Below are 27927 nucleotides of genomic sequence, written 5' to 3' on the forward strand. Positions count from 1 at the left end.
AAGAGAATGTTGGAAATACTCAGGTCAAGCAGCAGCTATGGTGAGAAAATGAGAATTGATGTTTCGGGTATATAACCTTTAATCAGAAATCTGGGCCTCTCCTATAGCTTCATATACTCTCTTGACCTCTTCATTGCAATTGCTGGCATGTCCTTGACTGTCTTGATCTTTTCATTCTGCTTACACATGCCAACCTGCTTCACTCAAACTTGTGTTCCATGCAAGTGATGACTAACAATCCATCTTCCACACTACTGCTCTCATGTGCTGTTCCCTCCCAGAACAAGGAAGGGTTTCTCTTCTATACAACGATATTCAATGTATCATCCTTTGCAATTTCTACCATCTTCAATATGATGCCACCACCAAACATGTCTTCCCCTCCTTTCCCTATTTAGCATATCTAAGCAATTCTCTGCTCTGGTTCCCCTACTATCCAGGGACCCATACATCCCTTCCAGATGAAGCAATGAATTGCTTGTACCTTTTCCACTTTTATGAACTGCATTTGGTGTCGATGGGGGAAAAAAAACAAATGCAGATTGGGTAATCACTTTGCAGGACATCTTTCAATCCACTAAGGTGACCATTAGCTTTTCATTTTATTTCTCCATCTTATTCCCACTCCGAACTCTGTCTTTGACATCATACGCGTTGGCTCGAAGGTAGCATCTCATCTTCTAACTTGCCATTTTACAATCTTCAGGACCTAACAATAAATGCAACGATTTCAGATAATCATCTTTTCTTGTTTGTGTCAGAACTGGTGATTTCTGATGAAAGCTCATCTTTCTAACACATCAACACTGTTTTTCCCTCACCAGATGAACATTTCCAGCATTCATCTTTTTTATTTCTGATTTCCAGTGCCTTCAGATTTACTACTCCAGTATTCTGTATCCCACAGATCAAGCATTGCTATTTTCTTTCATTCATCTTCTATTTACATGTGCTCCAGACAAATCACTTATGACGAACAATCTTTTATTACCCAATCTCAGCCAGTGCCACCTCTGCGTGCAATCCATTTTCACTTTGATGCCACCCTTTCACTGTTATTCCTATTGTTGTCTCTGCCACTCCCTCTTCCCTGCAACTTGAAACATGTTTGATTTCTAATTTTTCTCAGTTCTGATGAAAGGTCCTGGATCTAAAACATTAACACTTTTTCTCTTTCCACAAATATTGGTCAATCTGCTGAGTTTTTCCAGAATCCTATTTTTAAAACATATTCTGTTGTTCCTTTTCCATATTTTGGATATCCCAAAGTACCTCAGCCTATAATCGCTTTTGAAATCAGTCACTTTTGTTTTCTAGAAGTGTTGTTCTGATGTGAGAGCAAGTGCTGCTAACGAATCCTCTAGATTCATAGTGTTCAAATTTTTTAAGTTTTAAAGAGTAGTTGCATATCTATGTTTTTTTTCTATTTTCTCTCCACTGTTCTTAGCAATTCCAGGAAAAAAAAATCAGACTTGCATTTGAATTATTTTATGGCTGCTGAAAGATCTCCAATACTTTGTAATAAAATCCACTCTTCATGTGTTCAGTCAATAGGTATTTATAAGTTGAGGACATCCAAATCCTTTTCCATTCAAATGTGAACAGGCCAGCGGGATTGCTAGAACGTAGAACATAGAAAAACTACAGCACAATTCAGGCCCTTCGGCCCACAAAGCTGTGCTGAACACGTCCCTACCTTAGAAATTACTAGGCTTACCCATAGCCCTCTATTTTTCTCAGCTCCATGTACCTATCTAACAGTCTCTTAGAAGACCCTATCGTATCAGCCTCCACCACAGTTGCCGGCAGCCCATTCCATGCACTCACCACTCCCTGAGCAAAAAACTTACCCCTGACATCTCCTCTATACCTACTCCCCAGCACCTTAAACTTATGGCCACCATTTCAGCCCTGGGGAAAAGCCTCTGACTATCTACCCAATCAATACCTCTCATCATCTTATATACCTCTGTCAGGTCCCCCCCTTATCCTCCGTCGCTCCAAGGAGAAAAGGCCGAGTTCCCTCAACCTACTTTCATAAGCTGAAAGATATTTTACAGTGGAATTCCTATTATCCCTTACCTTTTGTTACTTTTCTGGGAGTGTTGGGCATTTTGGCTCCTAGAAATATTTATTTTATGGGATGTTGGCATTGCTGGCAGGTGGTGACATTTCTCTGCTCCTCCTGTTCTTGACTTTCCAAGCAGTTGGAATTGTGGTTTGAGATGTGCCATTGAACAAACCTTAGTGATTTGCTGCAGTACATTTTGGAAATTAAAAACATTGCAGCCACAGTGTGTTGGCGATGGAAGAGGAAGTGGATATTCAGGGTAGATGATTGGATACCAATTAGATTAGCATTTCGTTGTAGATGGTATTGGACGTTAGTGTTATTGGAGCTGCACTTGTCCAGACAAATGGAGAAAAAAAACCTATCACGCTCTTGGCTTGTGGCTTTGTAGACGCTGGAAAACCTTTGGGAAGTCAGGAGTGGAATTATTATTCCAGGCTTTGATCTCTTGTAGCCACAGTATTTATTTTTCTGGCCCAGTTGAGTTTCTGTTAGCTGTGAAGGAAGGAATTGATAGTGGGATTTCAACTTGGTAAGAGGTTAACAATCCTACATTTAGAAAATTTGAGTATCATTGTGGGATACTTGTTGAAGTATAATTTCATATTTCTGTGGCCAGATGAGATGAGTGATATTGATTACTCTGTTCTCTTATTGGGTTTGCATTATTGCCCTTGGGAATTGAAGGAACTTTCCAGATTTTTAAATCCCAAACTTGATAGAGTTATTTCTGTTTCCTGCTTGGTGTGGAAGCATCTGGTGGGATTAATGATTTGTGTTGATTGGAAGAGGTTTGATACAGGAGGTAATCTATCTGGTCTCTTTTCATTGAAGTGTGAAATTATCGATGACTATGTGTATTGCCTGTCTTTTAATTTTTCAACAGACCACATTCTTTTTGAATGCTGTTAATCCTGTACATTCTGAAGCTATTCAGTTAAAATTATTTTTGAATAAAGGTTGCTGATCATTTTCAGATGACTACATGTTAAGTAAAACTTTGGCCACTATGAATGTAAGAGTGTTTTGAAACATGGGTAACCTCATTAATCGGTCATGGACATTGGCACCTTTGACAATGTATGAATTCTGCTTTGTTTGAATGTGTATCTGAATAGTTTCTCAAGCTGCATTTGGGCAACCTGTATTATGAAACTCTTTGCTTTGTGAGAATCAACTTGTTTCAAATTGCTTACCTTTTGTTACTGCAGAAGGCCTGGGTGTGTTTCATTCAGGGGTTCTAATCAAATGAAAATTCTCAGCAGCTGGTTTATAAAATCTTAAACCATCCTAGGTATATATAGATTTTTTAGCCTATTAATAGCTGTTCAATTTTCCAGCTGTTCGTTTCAATGTAAACTTTTTCTGTTACAACATAACATGTTATATGTTATAACATCTTAGTTTATTTTCCAATATTCTCTTGAATGAACCTAATCTTGATGGTTGTGATTTCATGGACACTGGAAGCATTCTTATTCTTGCCCAGCTTATATGACTGTGTACTAATATTGTTGATCTTGGAGATCCATACAACTGAACTCTGTTTTATCTTTACCTGATGCACATATCTGGCTTGTACAGTTTATTAATTAAAAAAATACTACTTGTAGCTTGGAGACACGAGACTGCAGATGTTAGAATCTGGAGCAAAAAGTAAGTTGCTAGAAGAACTCAGCACGTCAAGCAGCACCTGTGGAGGCAAAGGGATTGTCAACGTTTTGGGTCAAGACCCTGCATCTTATTTTGACAGATTTTGGATATATTAGAATATTCTCACTAAATATCTTAATAATAGGTCCAATTTCTTTGTGCTCACAAGGCTAACTCTTCATTGCTGTATCAGTTTACATTAGCTCAGTGTACATGGATTAGGGATTTGAAAAAAAATTGATGTTGTTTGGAGAGTCCTATTGCCATCCCATTGGCTAGATATACCAGCTGAAGATCGTCAAAATTTCTGGGCAAACTGCAAATTCCTAACTACTAAAAAGCAATTAATTTCTGTAGCCAAAAGCAATTTACTTCAATTGCATTGTACTCCTTGAAAAGAATATTATTTTTGAAAGCTCCAAAAAGTCACTGTGAAAGGATCAACATAATCAACAAATTAAATGAGCCACTGGGTATCTACTGGTACAGGCTAGTACTGAAAAACGAGTGTTTCGGTGAGTCCGGTTGGCGGCTGCTCTTCCCGTGTCTGTTCACTTTCCTGTCATAGCTGTTTCTCTGATCCTCTCCCACCCACTGTTCATTTTCTGATTTAAGAACAGTTCTTGGGAACCGAACCCTGTCATAGCCTGGGGACTGCCTGTATACCTGTTCGTGGCCCAGCTGGAGGACTGTTGCTTCAGTTAAATGAAGATGAAGAAATGGCAAGAAATAAAGCGAGAGGGAGAAAAGTTGTGGGGTATTTTGTTTAGTGAATGACAGTTAAAACTGTTGGGAAAGCAAGTTCATTGTTCAAATCAGTAATGGAAGCTGGTTCATTTATCTTTTTGCTGTTTCTGGGACTTTGCTGTACGTTATTTGGCTGCGTGTTCTCACAAGCAGAAGTAGTTTTTTTTTCCCTACCCCTTCAAGTTGGTTAATCTCAATTACATCACCCCTTAAATCTACTATAGTCAAGAAAATACAAGCCTAAGACAATCAAATTACTCTAATAATTTAGATATAAATTGGTTGTGTGAGGATGTATCTCCCAGCATAAAAGTAAAGATTGCAGATGAAGCAAGGGTGAAATCCAAAATTTTATTATGCTATTTGCAGAGATATGTCGATGCCCTTGAATCTAAGAGTACAATGGGCTACAAAGTGAGTTGATACTTAAATGTATTCACTGGTCACACCCAGTCAAACCAGAAAAACAGAAAAGGTGCGTCTGACAAGTTTTGTGCTGTGAGGCACTTATAAATGATTAGTACTTCAACTTTGGCTTGTTGTGCCATGTAGAACGTACAGGCAATCCCTGTGTTAAGAGGGTTTGCTTCCTAGAAAATATCAAAATTTGATCTTTACAGTTTTGCTAACTATTACAATTCTTTTGAATTTGCTGTTTACTGTTTGGAATTTAGATAAGTGCTGGTGCTGATTAGATTGCCCTATATCATGACTATTGTAAATATTGCTTGGCTGGTGGTGGGAAGGGCCTTCCCAAGCAGATCCTTGGTAAGAAAACCTAAAAGGCTTTCATTTATATGGTACTTTTCATTACCTCCTATTATTTCAAGCCACAATTAAATCCTTGGAAGTATAATTTTTGATGAATTGTTGGAAATGCAGGAGCTAATTTGCACAAAGCAAACTCCCACAGACAGCAATATAATAATGACCAGATAACTGACTTTTATTTTTTATTGTGTGATAAATATTGACCACGGCATTGGGGATAATTTCCCTGCTCTTTGAAATAGTACTGCCAGATCTTTTGTGTCCACCAGAAAGGCCTACGAATAGCATCTGATTTGGAATGATAGCTACTCACAGTGCAACACTGCTATAATGGTACACTGAAGTGTCAACTTGGGTTATAGTGCTTGGGGCTCTTGAATCCACTCTCTCCTGATACAAAGGTGAGTGTGTAATCACCTGTGCTGTAGCTTATACAAAGGATACAGGAAATAGTTTTGAAATATACTACCAATAGTAGTTTAGAAGACCTGGATCTATAATATAAATAGGACAGGGAATGATTGATAGATCTAGGACATTTATTTATGTGTATATATAGAACTACTATATCTTTTGGGTCTCGGAACAAAATGCAACACTAGTAATTGATAATATTGCAATCAATTTGAAGCTATCAAGGACACAGTTAAGCAGATATTAAGATACATTGACTTCTATTCAAATGTATTTGTAAAGGTTAATTAGACCTGCAGTCATTTTTTTAAACCTATTACGTGGTTGTGTGTGCACTTTCTTGGAGAGGTATTTTTATTTCCATTATGGATTTAGAATGGAAAATGCCTATGAAAACTTGGCATTGTAATTATACCATTCCCCTTGACATGTTTATTTGTATTCATGTAAACAAATGTATGATGGAAATATAAAATGTAAAAATTAAATCAGAAAGGAGATTGAATTATATATCCAAACACATTTTTCTCACCTTTTTAAATAACATGAAATGGAAACTTTTTGCACTTTTTTGGATTTGCAAGGCTGATAGAATAACCATCTGCCGCAAGAGAGTTTACTAACGTCCTTCTACAACAGCAACACATTGCTAAGTATCCCACCATTGTCATCATGTAGGGAGACTATTCAGTAGAAACTTGTATTCCATGGCTATTAAACAGAGCAGGGAATAATGACTTTTATGAACTAGATGTAAAATCTCACTTTTTCCACAGACATCTCAGTAGAATGATAAATTTTCTCTATTTGTTGATGGGGAGCATATTAATAATAGGTAGTTCAATAACATCTAGGTTAAAGTGGTTTACTTGACTGGCATATCAGCTACTAGTCTGGGAGTCTATTTTTCCCTGTAATCTCAGTGAAGGCAAACATTGATGATGAAATTCTTCACCACCTCCTATGTAACAACACAGTCTTTGCTGTGGGGGAGAAAAGGTTTGGAGATCAAGAACTAAAACCTGGCACAAAGCAACACTGATCCTTGTCGTCTTTTATGCTTCAGTGACATGGACTACCTACAGTAGGCACCTCAAAGTACTGGAGAGGTGTCAATAGCACTTTGCAACAACTTCCAAATCCACTGATAGAATAAGTGACCCAAAAGAGACATGCTTCCCAGGCCAACATTGGCATCATTGTTCAGCTGGCTCTGTTGGACAGCCCATGTTACTTGTGCTTAAAATATGGCTCTTGCTATGGTCATTCAACTCTGAGCTCTGTCACAGCAAGGAATTGCCAGGAGGACAGAAAAAAAAATTGAAGGATATTCACAAAGCCTCGTGGGGGGGGGGGGGATGGTGCAGGGGGAGAGAAGTAGCATCCTCACCATCTTGTGGGAATTCCTGGCTTATGATTACTACCAATAGAGAAGCAGAATTTGCAATGGCATTGAGAACCTCAAGTCTCTTTGGGACTATGTGGAACACAGGTGACAAAAAGCAGGACTGCTTCATCTTTCACACTGCCTGTCCATGTGCTCCATAAAGCACCATCTTCCTAACCTGGATCCCACAATGGCCTTATTGGCTAACTCAGAGCCCATTGTAGTGGAAGTAAGCCATCCTTAACCCAGAAGGAGTGCAGAAGAAGATGGAAGACAGGTGGAACTCCTATTGGTCCAGAGAGTCTTAATGGTTATATATTTATCAGAACTTTGCAATAACAATTAAATGTTTTACTGATATGGTAATCAAGGAGGAGAATTGGAGATACAGATGTCCAAGTAGGTAACAAGAAAAAAGGAGAAATTGCCAGGAATACTCAGCAAGTCGAGCTACATCTGTGGAGGGACGATTGGTAAACATTTTGGTTTGATGACCTTTCTTCAGAATTGCTGACCTGCTGAGATTTTCCAGCTGCTTCTGTTTTCGTTTGAGATTTACAACATCTGCAGGTTTTTTTTTGCTTTTCAAAATTTAACATTGTGGGGGTATCAAGAGACAAAGTTGGATTGAAGCTTTTTCTCACCAAACTTAAAAGTATGAACTGGTATTGATAATTCTTCTCCTAATGTTCTGTAAGGTAGTTCATTAGAATATGATGAAATTTGTATATGAAGAGATTTTGATGTTAATTTTTAAACAACACATTTCAATACTTAGCTTTAAGTGACCAAGTAATATAGCTTCAAATCTTCACTTTTTAGAGATAGTTGTGAATCTGTATCTACACCATGATAAATCATTTGCTCATCTGGTTCTTGGTGCAGTGATTTTCAGTATATTGTATAGCCTTGTATATTTGGATTCTTCATCTTGCTTGAGAGGATGCTTTTGCTTAATTATCAGTTGGATGAAATGTTTTTAGAAAGATGATTTATTCCAGTAAAAGGATTATTGAAGTCTTTGTAACGCACTGCAAGTTATAAAAGCATTGTGTTTTTTAGCTGCTAATAAATAAAATTTGGGCTACATCACGTTACCATCAGTGACCTGTTAAATATTTAAATGCATATCCATTTAAATTTCTTGAATCATTTTTGTCCTTATTTTTCTAAAAAAAAGTAAACCAAGTTTCTGCTGGCCATACAGAAATTTGCAACTTATTAAAATCATATGGAATCTGCTTTCTTTATTAAGTAATTTTAATATACAGTTTTGATTCATTAGTTGTTTCTAAGTTTTTGGTATGGTTATTTGCATATTATATTTGGAGAGACTATTATTCTTAATACTCTTGCATTTTATTGTTTATCTTTACCAACATAAATTTGAAATGGCTTAAAATATTTGGCATTTTTATTTCAAATACATACATAAATTATAGCTTTTACAGAATATTCAAGTCAATAGTTTCATCATAATTGTTATTCCAATTACTTAAATTTAAGCATGAGTACATCAATTATTATTTACATGGAACCATTAAGCAATCAGTTTGGGGGGTTTTAATACAGCGTCCAGCCACTTTGTGTACAATGACAGGAGGGCCTTAAACTGTGGTCCTTCCCTGTGGTGCCTTTTTGGTGGCTGCACCTAACTTCACCAAATCCCTTAGCACATATTCTTGCACCTTTAGAGCATGCCAATTTGCTGCACTCATTCATAGATAACACCTTGCACTGGAAGACCAGTGAATTTCAGGCAGACCAGAGGGTAACTTTAACTGAGCTGCTGGTTCTTTAGTTGCAGGGAAGGCAACAGTTCGTGGTGCTGCCTCACAGCTCCAGGGACCTAGGTTTCATCCTGAGCTCAGGTGTTGTCTGTGTGAAATTTGCATGTTTTCCCTATGACCATGTGAGGTTCTGCTGGGTGCTCAGGTTTCCTCCATGTCCTACAGGCATTCTAATAGGTTAAATGGCCCTTTGGGTAAGTGGCAAAAGATTCAAAGGGGACTTGATGAGCATGTAAGAGAGAACAGCTGTAGGGGTATAAGGAAATAAAGAGAGGGAATGGGTTGCTGAAGGGCCTCTTTCTGTGTTGTAATTAGCAAGTTATGGTGATATTTGTCTTATTCTATGCCTGGGAGCAGCCTGTACAACAGAGCCTTGTATTATGCAGCTGTTCAATAAACACTGCTGTATCTCTTCCCAGAGTTTCATAGCAAAACCTTCTAAAAGGAGGTGGATAGCTGTCTCATTCCAGTGCAGTTGTCATAACAGCACTGTGTGGTGTTGCCAATATTTGACTTTACTTTTCAGAGCATGTAGAGGGCCCTTCTCATCATCAAGTGCTTATTTGAAAGTTATTGTGCTGAGGCATTCTGCTTTAGGAACCATTCGACAGGGTCCACCATTTCTTTTTCCCATAGAGGTCTGAAGAAACTTCATGCAGACCACTGCTAGATTGATTCATTTGTGATCAAAATTTTTCTGCGAGGGCTAGGTGGTGTGGCATGGTTCAGACCCATCCTTTGCAACACTGGGAACAGACATCTCAGCACTTAGTTACCATTGGTCTTCCATCTTTCAGCTGCAGATGAACTGAGAAAGGTCTTGGGTTACTGTTACAGTGCAGCTACACAGTATGGGCCACACCTGCACCAAGAATAGCAAGAGCAGCTAATGACTAGTGTTCCTGTGATCAAAATGGAAAGATGTTGCAGGAATACCAATCCCCATCTGTACTCTCTACTTTTCTTGGTGTATGTCCAACACCTTCTGATAATCAAGCCTGATGATGAAGGGAACAAAGGATCAGTTAGACCAACTACCAAAGAATATGGTCTCATTTTTACTACAATTCACTCTAGTGCATGAAGCTAATTCCACCTGGTTGCAGATGCACACCAATCTGTGGACTGGCAGCAAGTCTGAGTAGAAGACCCATCATCCTTGTACAGGAAGCTCTGAGTGGCTCCACTGCCTGGGGTTGTCACCTTTTTCTTTAGACTGCCATCTTTCTCGATGAGCTTGACAAAAGACTATGCAACACACATGAGATAGAGGAAGGAGTCAGCTTTGCTCAACTCCATATTTGATTGTGGAAGCTTTCTGTTTCCTGCTCATTGATTTAGGATTGCATGACTTATGTCTGCATAGAGAGGTTGTATACAAATGCAGTTTTCTTTGTCATCTTGGAAAGCAAATCCATCATGTGAATGTAATATTCTGTCAAAGGCCTTCTGGTCCACGTTGATTGTGCAAGTATCCACCCCGTCTCCTGTAGTTGATCTTATCTCTGACTATTGCAAAGCTGTCACAGATCTTTCTGCCAGGTACAAAGTAGGTCTGATCTAAGTGAATCACCAGGCTCAGAATAGATGTGACTCAATTGGTGATGACTTGAAACAGTTTATTGTAATTCACAATAAAGGCAGTGGGACGGGTTGCTGATTTCTTGCCTCTTTCTTTACCACCCCCCCCCCCCCCCCCCCCCCCCCCAGTGTAAAAGATGGTGGCGATTCCCTTCCTTGTGGATTTTGACATGCTGCTAGATAGAAGTATGACATTATCTACTTTTAGCAGGTCAGGGCTGATCCAGTTCAAAACTCCTCAGAACTAAATACAACTCTATTGCCTAGCTATCACTTCCAGGAACAAGACAAAAACTGAATGCTGGAAGAACTCAATATGTCAAGCAGCATCTGTGGAGACAAACAGTGTAAGTCGATGTTTCTGGTTGAGAACCTGCCTCATGACTGAGGGGGAAGAGGAAAGATTGCCAGAATTTAGCAGTTCAAGGGGGGAGTGGGATAAAGACTGGTAGGTGATAGGTGGATCCAGATGGGGAGGGGATAAGCTTCCAGGAGCCTTATTTGCCTAAAAGGAATTGATTATTCTTATTAGTTCATCCAAGGTTAACGGCTGATCCACACTCTCCTGGATGCTGTCACCTAAAACCTCTGAAATAGAAAGCCTGTCTTAGAAGGATTTGGAGATCCTAATTGTGTCAGAGTTTGAGGCCACAACTGAACCTTACTCTTCCTTGATTGGTGAATAATAGTAAGAAAACTGAAGTGGATTGTGAACAAACAGGTTGCCAGGAGTTGTGTGTGAGAAACCTACCTTTTTCAATAATTGTTATGATATTGACTATTGTTGCCAGCTGATTTGTACATTTGCAGTAATAGATACATTCCAGTCACTGAAGACAAAGCAATAATATGAGGCAATGTGTTTTCTAAGATAAAAGGACTTGTGAAACATTTATCTTTTGAGTGTCCTGATAAATTGGGAAATAAAAGGATTGAATAATTGACTGTACACTTCAAAATTATAATGCTGAACAGAATACAAGGACACAAGAAATGGAAGCAGGAGTAAGCTTTAAGGCTTTCTTCACCATTCCTGTGCCTTGTCCACTTTTCTGGCTGATTACTGTATCTCATCCAATCCCAGATTCATCTGTTTCTGCAGCTGACCCTGTAAACCTGCAGAGATGATCTGAATGAATGAATCATCTAATCATAATTATACTGTCAACAGGTTTGATTCCATCTTGAGAATTGTACACATTACTTTCTCACATCGGTTAAAAGGCGAAATGTGGTTTAGATGGTGCAAAGCAATATCGCACAGAAACACATGCTGCCTGGAAAATTGCTTTGTATAACTTTAAGCAATGTAATTGATGTACTGGTAGTCATTGAAAATGTGATCATTATCAAAATGTATAATACAAAGCTGAATCTGATTATGAATTCAGAAACAAAACATCAGCCAACTATTGCATCCATGTTTCATTGCTGCATTGTTTCATTGAGAGTTATGACTTCTGAAATAAAGCACATTTTAAACTTGTCATTAGCTTTCTCAAGCACAAACATACCACTGGGACAAACTGGAGAATAGTGTTCAAGAAGTGTATTAGGAAACATGTTCTTAACCTACGTGCTGTTCCTTCTATAAACAGACTTCATAAGGACAACTTATCCAGTAGGCTTAAGGTATACAACGAGGAACTGACAGAATGAATGAAAAAAGATTGTGAGTGTGCATTCTGTTGGATGAGCTTCATATCATCATTTTACCTGAAATGTGTTGTTTGGTCTGTTCTTATATTGAATTGTTCAACAGCATCACATGTTGCAGTCAAATTCCTGGCAAATGTTAAAATATAGTTTGATAGAAAATGCACATTTTTTTCTAGTGTAGGTTCTAAAAGGACTACTCCATAACTTGGTGGATTGAGCATGCAATGGATGTATTGTAAGCCTGCCTAAGAATTAGTCATTTGTTTGTTGCTCTCAAATTGATGAATATGATGAAAAATATATTTGGACACTATTGAGCTAGCAAGCTGCATTTCTGAGTTCCCTTTTCTGAAATGTGTCCTATTGTTTCTGCTAAGGTGGCTCTATATCCATATCTAATTGTGACAAGATGGAATACATGGTTTGGAGCAATTCTTTATTATGAAAATCATGTCATTGAACACAAATTGGAAATCTCACCTGACACTGTAGTAGGGGATACTAATTCGTTATGAAATGATATCCTGCCACTTGACATGGAGTTCATTGATGGCAATGGCAAACTATTGATGAAAACTCAAGTCTTTTGAGATGTGTTTTGCATTCATCATTTACATAATACTGATGGATTTGACACATTGGGAAAAAGACAGTGCAAAGAACAAATGCACAGCAAATATGTAGATTGGAAGATATTTCCTCCAGAATTGTTCAGAAGCTGAGAATTCTACAGCAACAGTGAAGAGAGAGCTGGAAGGCCAACTTCATGAGAGCCAAAGTTTGAAAGCAGTTTGATGTGAAACAAGTTCAAAGATTAGAAGAACGCATCCTCCCTCAAGATCACAACTTGTCCCACCCAGATGTTTTACAAGTGAATGTGAAAATTAGGAGAGGCAGCTATTGACCTCACCTAATTCTCTTGATGACCAACATGCTCAATACTATCTAAGACAAAGTAACCACAAGCATTGTACAGCACAGAAATGGGTCCTTCAGCTCACTGCATCTATGCCAATCACTTTGCTAACCTACTCTAATCCCATTTGCCCACATTAGGTCCATGTGCTTCTATGCCTTACCTATTCAAGTGCCTGTCTAAATGTCTCTCAGACGTAGTGATTGTATGCGATTCCACCACCTCATCTGGCAGCACATTCCAGATATTAATCAGTCTTGGTTTGTTTATATAAAACAGACATTCCCTTCAAATCCCCTTCTGCCTCTTATCATCTTGTACGTCATCTTGATTGGTACCCCATCAACCACTCTAAGCATTAATTCCCACCATCTCCAGCATGCAGTAACTGCAGTGTGTACCATTTGCAAAATGCCTTGCAGATACTCAGGCTTACTGCAAAGCCTCCCAGATCCCAGACCCCTATCGTGAAGGAGCACAAGGATAGCAGGTACAGGGGAACACCACCACCAGAAGGTTCCCCTCCTGGTTGTCCTCTAACCTGACTTGGAAATATATTGTCACTGGGTCCATTTCCTGGAACCCCCTGCCCAATAGCACTGCAAGAGCACCTTCATCTGAAGGACTGCAGCAGTTCAAGGGACAGCATGCCACCACCTTCTTGAGGGCAATTAGGGATTGGCTATAACCACTGGCCTTGACTGTGATGTTCAAATCCCAATAAAAGGAAAAAACACAGGGTATGATGGGGCAGACAACAGTTGGATATACAGAGCTTACATTTAATGACTGAAGTCTGACTCAATTTGGATTGTGCTGCAATAACAATAGTACAGCAGTATTGTTGTAACGGCAATATCTTGTTCTATGAGAATTAAAAAGATAAATATAATGAACTGTATAATTTCTGTAAGCTGTGGTTTCCTCCGGAGCAAAAATGCCTTACTATTTTGCAAATTATTGCTGTCATTAAACTGAATTTGGTTTTATCACAAAAATGTTTGGTTATCATAAATATTAGGAGGTTGTATAAAAAGTGTTTCTTAGATGGGGGAAAGCTACAAATGCTGGAAATCTAAAATAAAACCTGAGCTAGTCCTATTTTCCTGCATTTAACCCATATCCCTCTAAACTTTTCCTATTCATGAACCTGTCTTTTAAATGTAATTGTACCCCCCTCTACTACTACATCTGGCAGCTCGTTTCACACCACCCTCTGTGTGGAAAAATCTGACACTTCAGTCCCTTTTAAATCTTTCCTCTCTCACCTTAAACCTCTGCCCTCTAGTTTTAGACTCCTCTATCCTGTTGAAAAAGGCTGTGACCATCCACCTTGTCTATGCCCTTCATGATTTTATAAAAGGACATTCCTTAGCCTCCTTTGCTTCTATGTCCCAGCCTATCCAGTCTGCTTTTATACCTCAAGCCTTACAGTCCTTGCAACATCCTTTACTGCGCCCACTCTAGTGTAGTCACATCCTTCCTATAATATGGCAACCAGAGCTAAGCACAATATTCTGGGTGTGGTTTCACCAACATCGTATATAGCTGTAACATGATATCCCAACTCTTGTACTCAAAGCCACATGCCTTCTTTGCCACCTTGTCTACCCTTGTCACCGCTTTTAGGGAACTGTGTACTTGTACCCCTGTTCTAGAACATGCCCCAGGGTACTGTCATTTATTGTGCAAATCCTGCCCTGATTTAACTTCCCAAAATGCATTACTTTGCACTTGTCCAAGTTAAATTCCATCTGCCATTCCTTAGTCCACTTTCTCAGGTGATCAAAATCTGTTGTAGCCTTAGACAACCTTCTCCACTGTCCACCACACCACCAATTTTGGTGTCATCCACAAATTTACCAATCATACCACCTACATGCTTATCCAAATCGTTAACATATATGACAGACAGCAGTGACAAACATTTGTCTCTGTGCTCCATTCCCAGATTCCACGTGGAGGGCAACACTTGGTTTATTTTGTGCTAGGGAATCACTGCTGGTAAGACCTGTTATTGGGTCTGAGACCCCAATGAACTGCTGTAGATTAGGAGAAAAAGGGTAGGTAAGGTGTTCTAGAGGCCTGTTACCATATATTGAATGCCATCGTTAAAGATTTTTCTGACAATGTATGTCATTCTAATAGGTCCATAGTTCCCTTTTTGAACCTCTTTCCCACCCCACCTGATAAATATCAGTGTAACAATTACCACCTTCAAAATTGTTGGGACTATTCCAGAATTTTGGAAAATCATCATAAAACATGTGCTGCCTCTGCAGTCAATTTTAAAATCCATAAAATGATTTAAAATGCATAAAATGAAAAGAAATAGAAGCAGTCGGCAATCCAGACCCTCAAGCCTGCTTCACCATTCATCAAGATCTATCTCAGTGCAATTTTCTAGCACCATCCCCATATCTCTTGATTCCCTTAATATCCAGAAATCTATTGTTCATTCAAAAGAGAGATCATAATAATTGAGCTTCTGCAGTTGTCCTGGGTAGAGAATTCCAGAGAATACACTACCGTCTGAGTGGGGGGAATAAAAAAAGTCTTCTCTACTCGGTCATAAATGATGTACTCCTTTATTCTCACACTGTGTGCCCTGGTCCTAGATTCCTCAATCAGGGGAATCATCCTCTCTTCATTAGCCTGACTAGCCTTTCAAAAATGTTGTAAATTTTGCTGAGATCTATTCTCGTTCTTATAAGCTCTAAAGAATACAGTCCTGGTCTACTCAATCTTTCCTTGTAACGCAAATCAGCCATCCCTGGAGCCAGTCTACACAAAAGCACAAGAAAATAGGAGCAGGAGTAGGCTAATTGGCCTCTCAAGCTTGCCCCATAGTTCAATATGACCATGGCTGATATATCCTGGCCTCAGCTCCCCGTTTGTGCTAGTTTTCCACCATCCTCAATTCCTCTACCTTTCAAATATTTATCTATTTCCACTTTAAATAAATATAATGATCTGACCTCCACTATTCTCCGGAGCAGTGAATTCCAGAGATTCACTACTTCCAAGGGAAGAAGAAATTTCATTGAACTCGTAAATTTTTGCTTTATTCTCTCTATGGCAAGTGCATTCCTTCAATGGTAAGGAGACCAAAGCTATCCAGTATACTCCAGGTGTGATCTCACCAAGGCTATATATAATTACAATAAGATTTCCTTTCTCCTGTAATCATACCTCTCATAATAAAAGCTAAAGTACCATTTGCCTTCCAAATTGCTTGCTGTACAAGCTCTTGTGTACAAGTGACTTGTGAACAAGCGCAACTAGGTCCATTTGAACAGGCTAGCTGGTACAGGGGACTTTTTAGGTTTTAGCTCCCTTAGTTTTTTCCAGTACTTTCTTTTTAGTGATTAATATTTACATTGAGTTGCTCACAGCCATTTGTCCCTTGGATCCATTTTTTTTCTGGTACATTTATTAATTTCCTGTAAGTTGAGACATGCAAAATAATTACTGAATACTTGTGCCACTCCTTTATTCTTTAGAATAATTTCACCTGCCTTTTGTCATTTGCTTGCTCTTTAAATTGTTATGGATGTTATTTATACTTCTGGATGCAAGTATTAATACTTCTGGATGGAAGTACTTATGGATGTTATTAATATCTTAATACTTCTTGCTAATTTATTCTCATAATCTACTTTCTTTTAATCACTTTTTTTCATTAATTTTTGCTGCTAACTATAATTTTGCCAAGAGTTGAAAAGTTATTTAAAATTTGTGATTTTTTTTTAGTTCTTGGTTTGAATTCTTGAATCTTAGGCAGTTTGACATGCTGAATATTGAGTACCTTCTTGAAACTGAACCCTGACAGCAAACAACTTTGGAAAAGGGGGACTCCTAAAACACAGGGATTGGTAAGGTATTTTATTTTAAACAGTGAGAGATGTTGGTGTTCAGACCTGGGTGTACTTGTACACGAATCACTGAAATTTATAGAATTTGAATAGAGGATTTAAGTGCAAGAGATAAAACATCTGACTGAAACTATGTAGGGCTGTGGTGAGAATAACCTGGAATGTTGGGTAAAGTCTGATTTCCCTTAAGGAAGGATATACTTGTGACAGGGAGTGCAATGAATGTTCACCCGGTTGATTCCTGGGACTGAAGGTATTATGCTATGGGGAATTATTAAGCAGATCTGGGCCTGTACTTTTGTAGAGTTTAGAAGAATGAGAAGTTATCTCATTGAAACATACCGAATTCTTAAGAGTAGATGCAAGGATCACAATCTCAAAAACAAAAGGAGTTGTCATTTGAGGCAGAGATCAGAAGAATTTTTTTCATCCAGAAGGTAATCTTTGGAAATCACTATTGAAGAGACAAAGATCATTAGTTTTTTTTAATATTAAGTGAATCAAGGGATGTAGGGTTATTGACACTGAGGAAGAGGATCAGCCATGATCTTATTGAATGCAGAACAGGTGTGAGGCCCAATTTGTTGCTTCCTGCTTCTATTTCTTGTGTTCTTATGACTTCAACCTGTGATACATAGGACAGGATCTTGTTAGATATTACTTAAATATACAAATATTGTAGATGATTACTTCCATCACTACCCCAGCCCCCTTGTGAATCTTGTTCCATATAATTTTTTTTCATTTGAACCAGCTTTTCATTTTGTAAGTTGTTGACTCAACTTTACCTTGTAATTCTGTATGAAGAACAGTAGCTATTTTTAGAAGAATCTGAGCAGCTGTTGTCCGCATAACATGCATCTGGTGCCCACCCACTGTCCCTATGTGAATATATTTAGCATGGTTAGAAGGCTTGGAGTGATTGGCATATAAGATATAATCCTCATGTTTAGGTTGCTTTGCAAGGTACCAGTTTTCATTGACTGCTTTTCCCTTTTTCTTTATGAAATGTACATGCTTGCTCTTTCCAATTCACTTGTTTTCTCTCTCATTCCCTAAAAACGCCTGCCCCTTAAAATCTGTCTCTCTTGCATCTTTGAACTGCTTTCCAACTGCCCTCCTGAATCCCCAAACCCCCATCAGGTCCTTTTTGACGTTCACGCCCTCCCCACCCCACTTATTCCAATGCCTGTATCCCACCACTTGCGTGTGATCACGTCCTGGCCCTAGTTTCATGTTTCTGAGCACTCTTCTGATCTTTTCGTCACTTTGCCCTCCTGGTCAACTTCTTCACACCTTCATCTCCTCCCTCCTGGGCAACCTTCTGACATCTTCTGTGTCCCCTGTGATACCCTGCTCCCTTTTCCCTGGCTTCCTTCCTAACCCCTCCATAATGTCCTCTAAACACTCCCTGGCTCCCCTCCTGCATTCTGAGGTGATTACCTCACCTCACCCTCCTGCTGACTCTTAGGTCTTCTTGTGACATTAACCCATTTCTCCCTTTGTTGTCCTGACATGCATTCCCCTTCCTAGCATCTGAAATGTGTCTCTTTGCAACAAGCCCCTCACCCCATCTCCTGTTCCATTCAGGACCATATCACTGCCCTTTTGGGAGCCCACCTGCTTGAACTTACCCTCCAAGGGCCATCTGGTGAACCCTCTGCCCATCTGACCTGTGTCCCACCCATTATGTAATCCTGGCTGATCCTTGCCCTCTCTGATCCTGGTGCACTCTGAACTTGCTATCTTAACCCATTAATTGTTCATTAGAGCATAATGAACAATTAATGGGTTAAGATAGCAACTACCAAGTAATTGCTCTAGTACTGAAAAGTCATTAATATAAGTGTGGGATCTTATGTCTTTAGGTTTTAAAGTTTCAGAGAATCTTAAAAAAAACTCTCTGAATTGATGTTGAACTTGCCCTCCTCCTCAATCATTCCTCTATTAATTTTTCAATTCTTTAAACTCAATAGTTAAGAAGTTCACTTGTTAACTAGATTGGATGCCTTTGCTGTGCTGTTATGCTTCCAAATTGTGTACAGAAAAAAATATGAGCTTAGGGTGGCATTTGATATCCCTTGCAGCAAATTCTGGCTTCATGGTTAATAGAAAATCCTGGCAATGAAGTGAAATAGATATTTGAGAGAACAAGCATTTCTCATGTTGAAGGAAAATGAATGCCAAAGCTGCTAATTTTGGTACAGAACAAACCACATGACAAATCTACAATTATTATTTTCACACAAGCCTTGTGAGTAGTTGCGGAAATAATGGTTAATGCTCAATCTGCCAGAATTTTCTTAAACATGGTGTCTTCTCTTTGGGATCAAATTAGTATATGCTTTAGAGGATCCTTTAATTATGTTTAAATTTCTGTACATACCCTGAAAATCAGAGCTGAATATATGTTCTTTTTTCCTTCTTTGGTAGCAGTTGAGAAATATATAGACTTTCCAGTCTTTAATCATAATAGTTGCTTATTTGGAAATTGCCTTTATTTTGCAAGATACTCTATGCAAGTTTTTGTACGTTAGTACATTGGTGTCTGTTTGAATTATAGAATGTGATTAATATTCTGTTAAGCATTGAAAATATTTTTTGGACAAGTGTCTTCATTTAGTGTACCTTGCCACTAATTTGCTCTATTACACCAGGCATTCACACAACTTGGCTACGTCTGAAGCTCGCAATATAAATTCTCACTTTTTTTATGTAGTGCTGGCCTACGGGAACCATTTTTTAATCCTGGAACATTGTGTGAGTTTCAGTCAATTAAATGAAAGCAATTTATACTACTGGTATAATAAAATCCTTTCTTCTACTTGTCATGTCTATCTGCCACTATCCAAAGTAATACGGCTCAATACATTTTTGTTGGTTAGTTGCACCACAAGAAGTGAACACATACAATGTGTATTGAACATAGTGGTAATTATCTGATCATCTTTGCAGTTTGTTTATAAATAAAACTTTTAGAGTAATCATCTTTATTTTGAATGATTCCTCAGAGCACTGCACATTAAATTGGCTGGCTCTACTTTAAGCAGAAGCATTAGGTCCACATGCAATGCATCCTAGGTTGATTGCTATGGTAAGTAAAGGTGTAAGTTGCAGAAGCTCTTGGCGTTTCCAATCATTCTTGGGTACAAGGATGGTTCCAGAGGACTGGAGGATTGCAAATGTTATCTCCTTGTTTCCAAAAAAAGGGTGTAAGGATAAAACCAGTAACTATAGTTCAGTCAGATTAACCTAGGAATGTAAAGAGCTTTTGAAATGAGAATCTAGGACAAAATTGACAGTCATTTATATTGATTAATGGAAGGTAGCATAGATTTCTAAAAATGAAATTGTGTTTAATCATCTTGATTGAGTTTTATGAAGGAAGAATAGAGGGTTGATAAAGTTACTGAGTGGATATGGTGCACCTGGACTTCCACAAATATTTTCTATGTTAATATAAGTATGCAAGAAACAGGAACACAAGTAGGATATACGGCTCTTGGAGCAAGTTCTGTCAGTCCATATGATTATAGCTGATCTGATGTTGGCCTCAACTCCACTTCCCTGCCACTATGTTAATATAAGTATGCAAGAAACAGGAACACAAGTAGGATATACGGCTCTTGGAGCAAGTTCTGTCAGTCCATATGATTATAGCTGATCTGATGTTGGCCTCAACTCCACTTCCCTGCCAGTCACCCTTAATCTATGACAGTCTATCAAGTCCTCCTATGTCTCAAGCCACAGGGGATGGGTGGGACTTTTAATGACTTTTTCTCCTCGGTGTTTACTGAGGAGAAAATCATGGTTGCTCAAGAGATAAGGGAAATCAGTGGAGATGTTTTGGAGAACATTCATATACCATGGAGGAGGTATTTGCAGCCTTACTGTGCATTAAGGTGGCCTGACTGAGTACATCCTTGGACTTAGTGGGATGCTAGAGAAGAAATTGCGGAGGCCTTTGCAGAGATATTTGCTTCATCATTAGCCACTGGTGAAGTTCCTGAAGATTGGAAGGTTGCTAATGTCGTTCCGTTGTATAAGGAGAATAGCATGGACAAGCCAGGGAACTACAAGCTGCACAGACTGACATCAGTTGTGGGGAAGTTACTGGAAGGAATTCTGAGGGACAGGATCTACCAACATTTGGATAGACTTGGCTTTGTGCATGGGAAGTCGTGTTTGATGAATCTTTTATGGCAAAAGGGTAGATGAAGGTAGAGCAGTGTATGTTGTCCATTTGGACTTTAGCAAGGCCTTCGACAAGGTCCTGCATGCCAGGCTGGTCTGGAAGGTTAGGTCCCATGGAATCCAGGGAAAGCTATTTAGGCGGATTCAAAATTGCCTCGGAGATAGGAAGCAGAAGGTGCTGGTTGAAGGTTGTTTCTTGGAATGGAGACCGGTGACTAATGGTGTGCCACAGGAGTTGGTGTTGGGACCCTTGTTATTCGTCATTTATATAAATGATTTGGACGTGAATGCACAAGGCTTGATCAGCAAGTTTGCAGATGACATGAAATTAGGAGGAAGTGTTGATAGTGAAGAAGGTTATCGTAGATTACAGGGGGATTTTGATCAGTTGGGAATGTGGGCTGAGGAGTGGCAAATGGATTTCAATACAAATAAGTGTGAGGTGATGCATTTTGGAAAGTCAAACCAGCACAGGATTTATACTATGAATGGTAGGGCACTAGGGAGTGTAATGGAACAGAGGGACCTAGGGGTGTAAGTGCATACTACATTGAAGGTGGCGTCACAGGTAGACAGGCTGCTGAAAAAGGCGTTCAGCATGCAGCCCTTCATCAGTCAGGGCATTGAGTAGAGGAGTTGGGACATTGTGTTGTAGTTGTACAAGTCATTGGTGAGACTGCACTTGGAGTACTATGTACAGTTTTGGTCACCCTGTTAAAAGAAAGACGTGGTTAAACTGGAAAGTGTGCATAAGAGATTTATGAGGACGTTGCCAGGACTAGAGGACTTGAGTTATAGGGAGAGGTTGGCCGGGCTGGGTCTTTATTTCCTTCGAACATAGGAGAATGAGGAGTGACCTTATAGAAATGTTTAAAATTATGAGAGGCATAGATAAGGTGGATGGTAACAGTCTTTTCCCCAGGGTAGGGGAGTCCAAAACTAGGGGGCATAGATTTAGGGTGAGAGGGGAAAGATTTCAAAGGGACCTGAAGTGCAACTTTTTCACACAGAGGGTGGTGAGTATATGGAAGTGGTTGAGGCAGGTACAATAGTATCATTTAAGAAGCACTTGGATTGGTACATGGAGGGGATGGACCTGGAGGGAGATGGGCCGAATGCAGGAAATTGGGACTAGCTAGGCAGACAATGTGGTCAGCATGGATTTGTTGGGCTGAAGGGCCTGTGACAGTCCTAATGTCCAAAAGTCTTGGTACCACATAACATGCTTGACAGTGAAGTTATCGTCGTTGGGATAAAAGGTACAGATGTACTGGCTGAGAAATAAAGTTTGGTAGGTTGGTTTTCAGATTGGAGGAAGGAGGATACTGGTGTTCCCCAGGGATCAGTAGTAGGACCCGATTACATGTTTATGGTAGATTACAGAATATTAGGCCTTTGCTGAAATTAGGCCTCCAGCACTCCCTCGCTACCGCACCCCCACCCCCCCTTCACCGGGTGGCATGCTGGCTTCCCACAACCCCCAAAGGCGGCTTGACATGTTCATCAATTTTCCAGTGCTGTAGCGATTGCTGATCTCTGAGTCACCAAGCAGTTTTGCTGCAATTACAGCAATAAATTAAAATGTCAGTGTGTGTGCTTCTCAGTGTTGCGTTTAAATTCATGGACTACCAGGCAGAGGTCTGGGCCATTGAATTTGTATCCCATCCTGATAGTTGGGGAACTTAAATTCAGTTGATAAAACAAGGACAGAATTTAATGAAAGGCTAGTCTCAGTCATGGTAATCTTGAAACTACTGAATTATCATGGGGTAAAAGGTGAGAATCGGGAACACAATTGATTTTCTGCCAGGGAGAGGGATGAGAGCAAAGATGCAGGAAATAGATGACGTGGTCAAGGGCTCTGTCCACTACGCCAAGGGGAAACCTCAGTTCAGGAAGAAGGAGGACAATCAAGAAGTACCTGAATGGAAAGTCTCATCGTCAGACCACATGAGATGGAGGAACTGGCAGCATGAAATGGAGTCCTTACAGGAGGCAGAGTGGGAGGAAATATAGTCAAGAAAGCTCTAGGCTTGCAATGGATATGTGTGGCTAGCCCATCTCCTGAGGTGAAGATGAAGAGACCCAGAAAAAGAAAGGGAGATTCGGAGATGGACCTTGTGAAGGTAGAAATTGGCAGTGAGAGTAATCAATGTACAAAAAGCAGTACCAGTGCAATTGCTGATGTGCTGAAAAAATAGTTGGAGGAAAGGCTTTATGAAGTTACCAATCAATGATTCAGTGGAGCTCAGCCAAACACATTTATTTTCATGCATATAAAAATATGGTTAAACAAAATAGAGATTCTAGAAAACTAATACAGCATATTTTGGCTTGCCCATTCTTTCAAAAACATTTAAAATTCATTGCTCATTATGATGGATTTTAAAATGAGATTAACCAGGACCAGTTAACATAGCAGTATTGCAGTTTATGACTCCAGCTATTGAAGTATACATAGTAAGTAAACATGGAAATCAGACACGAACAAATTTGCTTTCTAATGTTTGATTGGATGTAAGCTAGAAGCATTACAGTGACCTTGTAACCACCTCCTCCTGCCTCATGCTGGTGAAAAACTCAGCCTGCTGTTTTGTTGTACTTATTGTCTATCATTTCACGTAATGGGATTATAATCTGAGAATAAGAATTCTGGGAGAGAGATGATCTATATATATTTATAAATCATTGTTGCGGATTCCGAAATCAAGTTTTTAAATTTAGAAACATATTTGAAAAAATTGTCGGATTGTAGGGTCCAATTGTTAATCTTAAATGTCAATTGAATCCTGCTATTTTGTAACACTTAACACAGTTGGATGACAGCAGAGATTTTTACATGAACATTATATCATCTGAGAGGGAAAAGCCATTTTAAACATGTATGGTACATAGTTTATGCATTAAAACAAACAGCTGCAATGAAGAGCAAAATATCACATGAATGCGAAACTGAACAGGTCCATAAAAATCACCACAAAAGATTAACCAATATTAAATTAAATAGTTATAGATGTTTACTTTCTGTAGATTGTATTTTTCTTTGCTGTGAAGGTAAAAAAAATTATTTAAGGTTGCAAGCAATTATTTTACCACAAGCCTGAATTGTAATGGGCTTCACCAAATTTAATACCAATCAGTAAAATAGGAGGCCTTTTAAAATGCAGGACATGAAGATAAAATTTTGACTGCCAATTTTTGAAAACAAAAATGTTGCGTAACCCATTTTAAGTCCAGTGTACTTAAGTTGGGGATTATTGATGAGCTTGGTCATTTTGTTTATATTCCAAACATTCTAGTTGAAAAGATACTGTTGGAATAACGGTGGTATTTTGTGGTAATGTCAAAGCAAATTCTATAAGGGTGAAACATTTTCCTGGTTACCAAATCATCATCACTTGCTGCTGTGAAATCTTAAGTGTCAATTTCATAGATTAAATTAAATATGAAGGCAACTTTGACACTGTTATTACAATTTCCTTTATTGGAAAAGAAAATGACCATCATTTTGAGCTCCCCAAATCAGGGTCTGCTTCGTAATTTTAAGGAGGCATTGAATGTTAATTCCAGGAAAGATGTTCTGTCCTCTTGTTCTATTAATCAGAAGAGGTCTTAAATTGGGTTAAGTTTTATTGCCAAAAGTTTCAATTTATTCTCGTTGTACAAAAACTTAGTAGAATTAGAATTGCTATTATGTTCTGGTTTTGATTGAGTTTTTATTTCATTTATTTGTTTTTTGAGCTATGAGCATCACTGACAAGGGCAATATTTATTTCCGATCCCTGATTACCCTTGAGTTATAACCCCCATTTCTATCTGCACTGTCCAAAATCACATTATTTGCCCAAAGTGCAGCCAGTAGCTGGTTTACACCGTATTTTCTGATATTTAAGCATTTTGTTTGTGAGGTTAGCAGAATAGCTATGGAAACAATACTTAAAATGCATCTACATGTTCACTTCTACCTCTCTCATTTGGAGACCACAGTCAATGCAGATCGGTAACAACATCTCCTCCTCGCTGACAATCAACACAGGCACACCTCAAGGATGTATGCTTAGCCCACTGCTCTACTCTACACTCATGACTGTGTGGCCAAGCATAGTTGAAACACCATCTATAAATTCACCGACGACACCACTGTTGTTGGTAGAATCTCAGATGGTAACGAGGAAGCATACAGGAGTGAGATCAGCTGGTTGAGTGGTGTCGCAACGACAACCTTTCACTCAACGTTAGCAAAACCAAGGAATTGATTGTAGACTTCAGGAAGGGGAAGCTGGGAGAACACACACCAGTCCTCATTGAGCATCAGTGGTGGAAAGGGTGAGCAGCTTCAAGTTCCTGGGCATCACCATCTTGGAGGATGTATCCTGGGCCCAACACATTGATGCAATCATGAAGAAGGCATGCTAGCAGCTCTACTTCGTTAGGAGTTTGAAGAGATTTGGTATGTCACCAAAGACTCTTGCAAATTTCTATAGATTTACGGTAGAGAGCATTCTGACTGGTTGCATCACATCCTGGTATGGAGGCTCCAGTGCACAAGATCGCAAGAGGCTGCAGAGGGTTGTGGACTCAGCCAGCTCCATCAAGGGCACAACCCTCCCCACCATCAAGGACATCTTCAAGCGGCGGTGCCTCAAGATGGCAGCATCCATCACTAAGGACCATCGCCATCTGGGATATGCCCTCTTCTCGTTACTACCATTGGGGAGGAGGTACAGGAACGTGAAGACCCACACTCAGTGACTTAGGAACAGCTTCTTCCCCCTGCATCAGATTTCTGAACGGTCCATGAACCCATGAACACTACCTCGTTATTCCTTTTTGTTTTGCACTATTTATTTATTTTGTAATTTATAGTAATTTTATGTCTTTGCACTGTACTGCTGCTACAAAGCAACACATTTTACGACATGTTAGTCAGTGATCATAAACCTGATTCTGATTCTGATTCATCGTACAATGTGGCCAAGTAATTTTCAAACCTGTTTGCTGGGTATGTTGTCTGGTATTGATTATATAGTTGGAAGATGAATGATCATGCTTTTCCATTGAATAGTGAGGTGTAGGTATGCTTTTTTAAAATTTTGACTGGGTATATGGAGTGGCTGTAACAGCATTGAACACGAGAAAGAGAGCCCAAGCATTTTGCACGTAACCTTGTCACAAGTTAGTTACAAGCGGAGCCTCGATGCTAGTTACTGTAGCTTGATATTTCCCAGCCAAGATACACATACAGTTTGGCAAGGATGCTCCTCCTTCAATGTAATGATTTCCCTAACATATTGCTCCTGACTCCTGAAGGCTGATACAGTTTTTGTTTTTGGCTTTTTATATCTGAATACTGTATGTTTTTACAAAAGAAAATGCGAACAATTTGTTAATCACTGATGTTTCTAGTTTTAAAAGAAAATGGAGGACTAAGTTTAGCACTAATAACATACATCTGAGTATGTTTCACTTTAAATGCTTTGATTCTTGAAGTCACATTTTTTTGTTTCTATGGATACAGACCAGACTTGTGTAAAGCAAATATGGCTTAACCAAAGCTCTGAAGAATCTCAGCAAGACTTCTTTCCCTTTGTATTCCAAGCCCTTGCAATAAAGGCTAACACATTGTTTGCTTTCCTGTTTGCTGTACCCTCGTGTTTCTTTCTATGTTACATGAAACAAACATGGGGATCATTCTGTATGCTAATACCTCATTTAAAAAAAATCTTCTTTACTGTTCTCACCAGAGTGCATAACCTTACATGTTCCTGCCTTATACTCCAAGTGCCACTTGTTGGCCACAGCTATCAAGGATAGTTTCACTATCTACAAACTCCCTAACACAGGGCGGTTGAAAGAACCCAAAAGCTACTTCCAGATAAAACAACAAATTATTTGTACATCTTTCAAATTACTCTGCTTACTTTCATAATATATATTTAGGTTACAAACTTGCAGGAAATCTTCTTTTGGTCTCCAAGTGCGCCCTGAGCTTCTGATCGCCTGCCACATTAATTCTGCATCTTTTCCCAATCAGCCTTCCTAGATTATTTGAAAGAAACATGATGAGAAATAGCATCTTATATTTCCATGAGGCACACAGTTGCCAAATTTGTATTTGTATTAAATGAGAGGTGTTTTGTGAGTGAATTGTGAGTAGCATGTATTTTGGCTTGTTGGAAGAATTTCTCCCAGCAGTTCCTGCAAGTTGCCACTGCGAGGATTATTTCAGAGGTCATTGGCTGCCTGCAAAAATAATGACCAATGTGTCTGTCGGGTAATAAGAGGATAAATACTGTCACTCCGCTGAAAGCAGGTCCCAGAGTTGATCTCTGCAGATTGGATGCCTGGGTTAAGAAATGATATTGAAAAAGTGTGCCTCCAATTGTATTGTATGAGGCAACCAGTTTTTCTTTAAAGAATGAGACATCCCATCCAACAAACCTCCCTGACTTCTTCCCTTTTCCTTAGTCTCTCATTACAGCTGTCAAATGCCAGTTTTTAACAGTTCTGACATGCAGGCAGGTTAGGACACTGTTTAGTCTGCTGTCATAGTTGTTGTGGGCAGGGCTTGTGTCTCCATGAAGGAATCCTTAAAGCTGGTAGGATGAATATATAACTCACTCTGTTATTTTGGCCAGCTGCAACTCCTAGATGTCTTTTGGAGTGATACTCTTTGGTACATCTGAAATGGGTTTAATCATAAAAATTAATGTTTGTCCGCCATCTGTAAATGACCAGATTTAAAATAATTGAAACTGGCTTTTAAAAAGCTGAGCAGAACCATTTTTCTGTTTTCATTGGTGATTGCATATAACATTTCTTTGAAATATGTAACAGTTTAAACAGTGTCAGTTATTGCTGTTGCCCTG

At 39.1% G+C, this 27927-nt stretch overlaps 1 protein-coding gene across 1 annotated transcript in view; it reads left to right on the forward strand.

The window, feature by feature from the left end:
* slmapa (sarcolemma associated protein a) overlaps positions 1 to 27927 on the forward strand; it is a 157362-nt gene that overhangs the window by 12245 nt on the left and 117190 nt on the right.

This window comes from Pristis pectinata, chromosome 6, assembly GCF_009764475.1.
Source record: "Pristis pectinata isolate sPriPec2 chromosome 6, sPriPec2.1.pri, whole genome shotgun sequence".
Lineage (NCBI taxonomy): Eukaryota > Metazoa > Chordata > Chondrichthyes > Rhinopristiformes > Pristidae > Pristis > Pristis pectinata.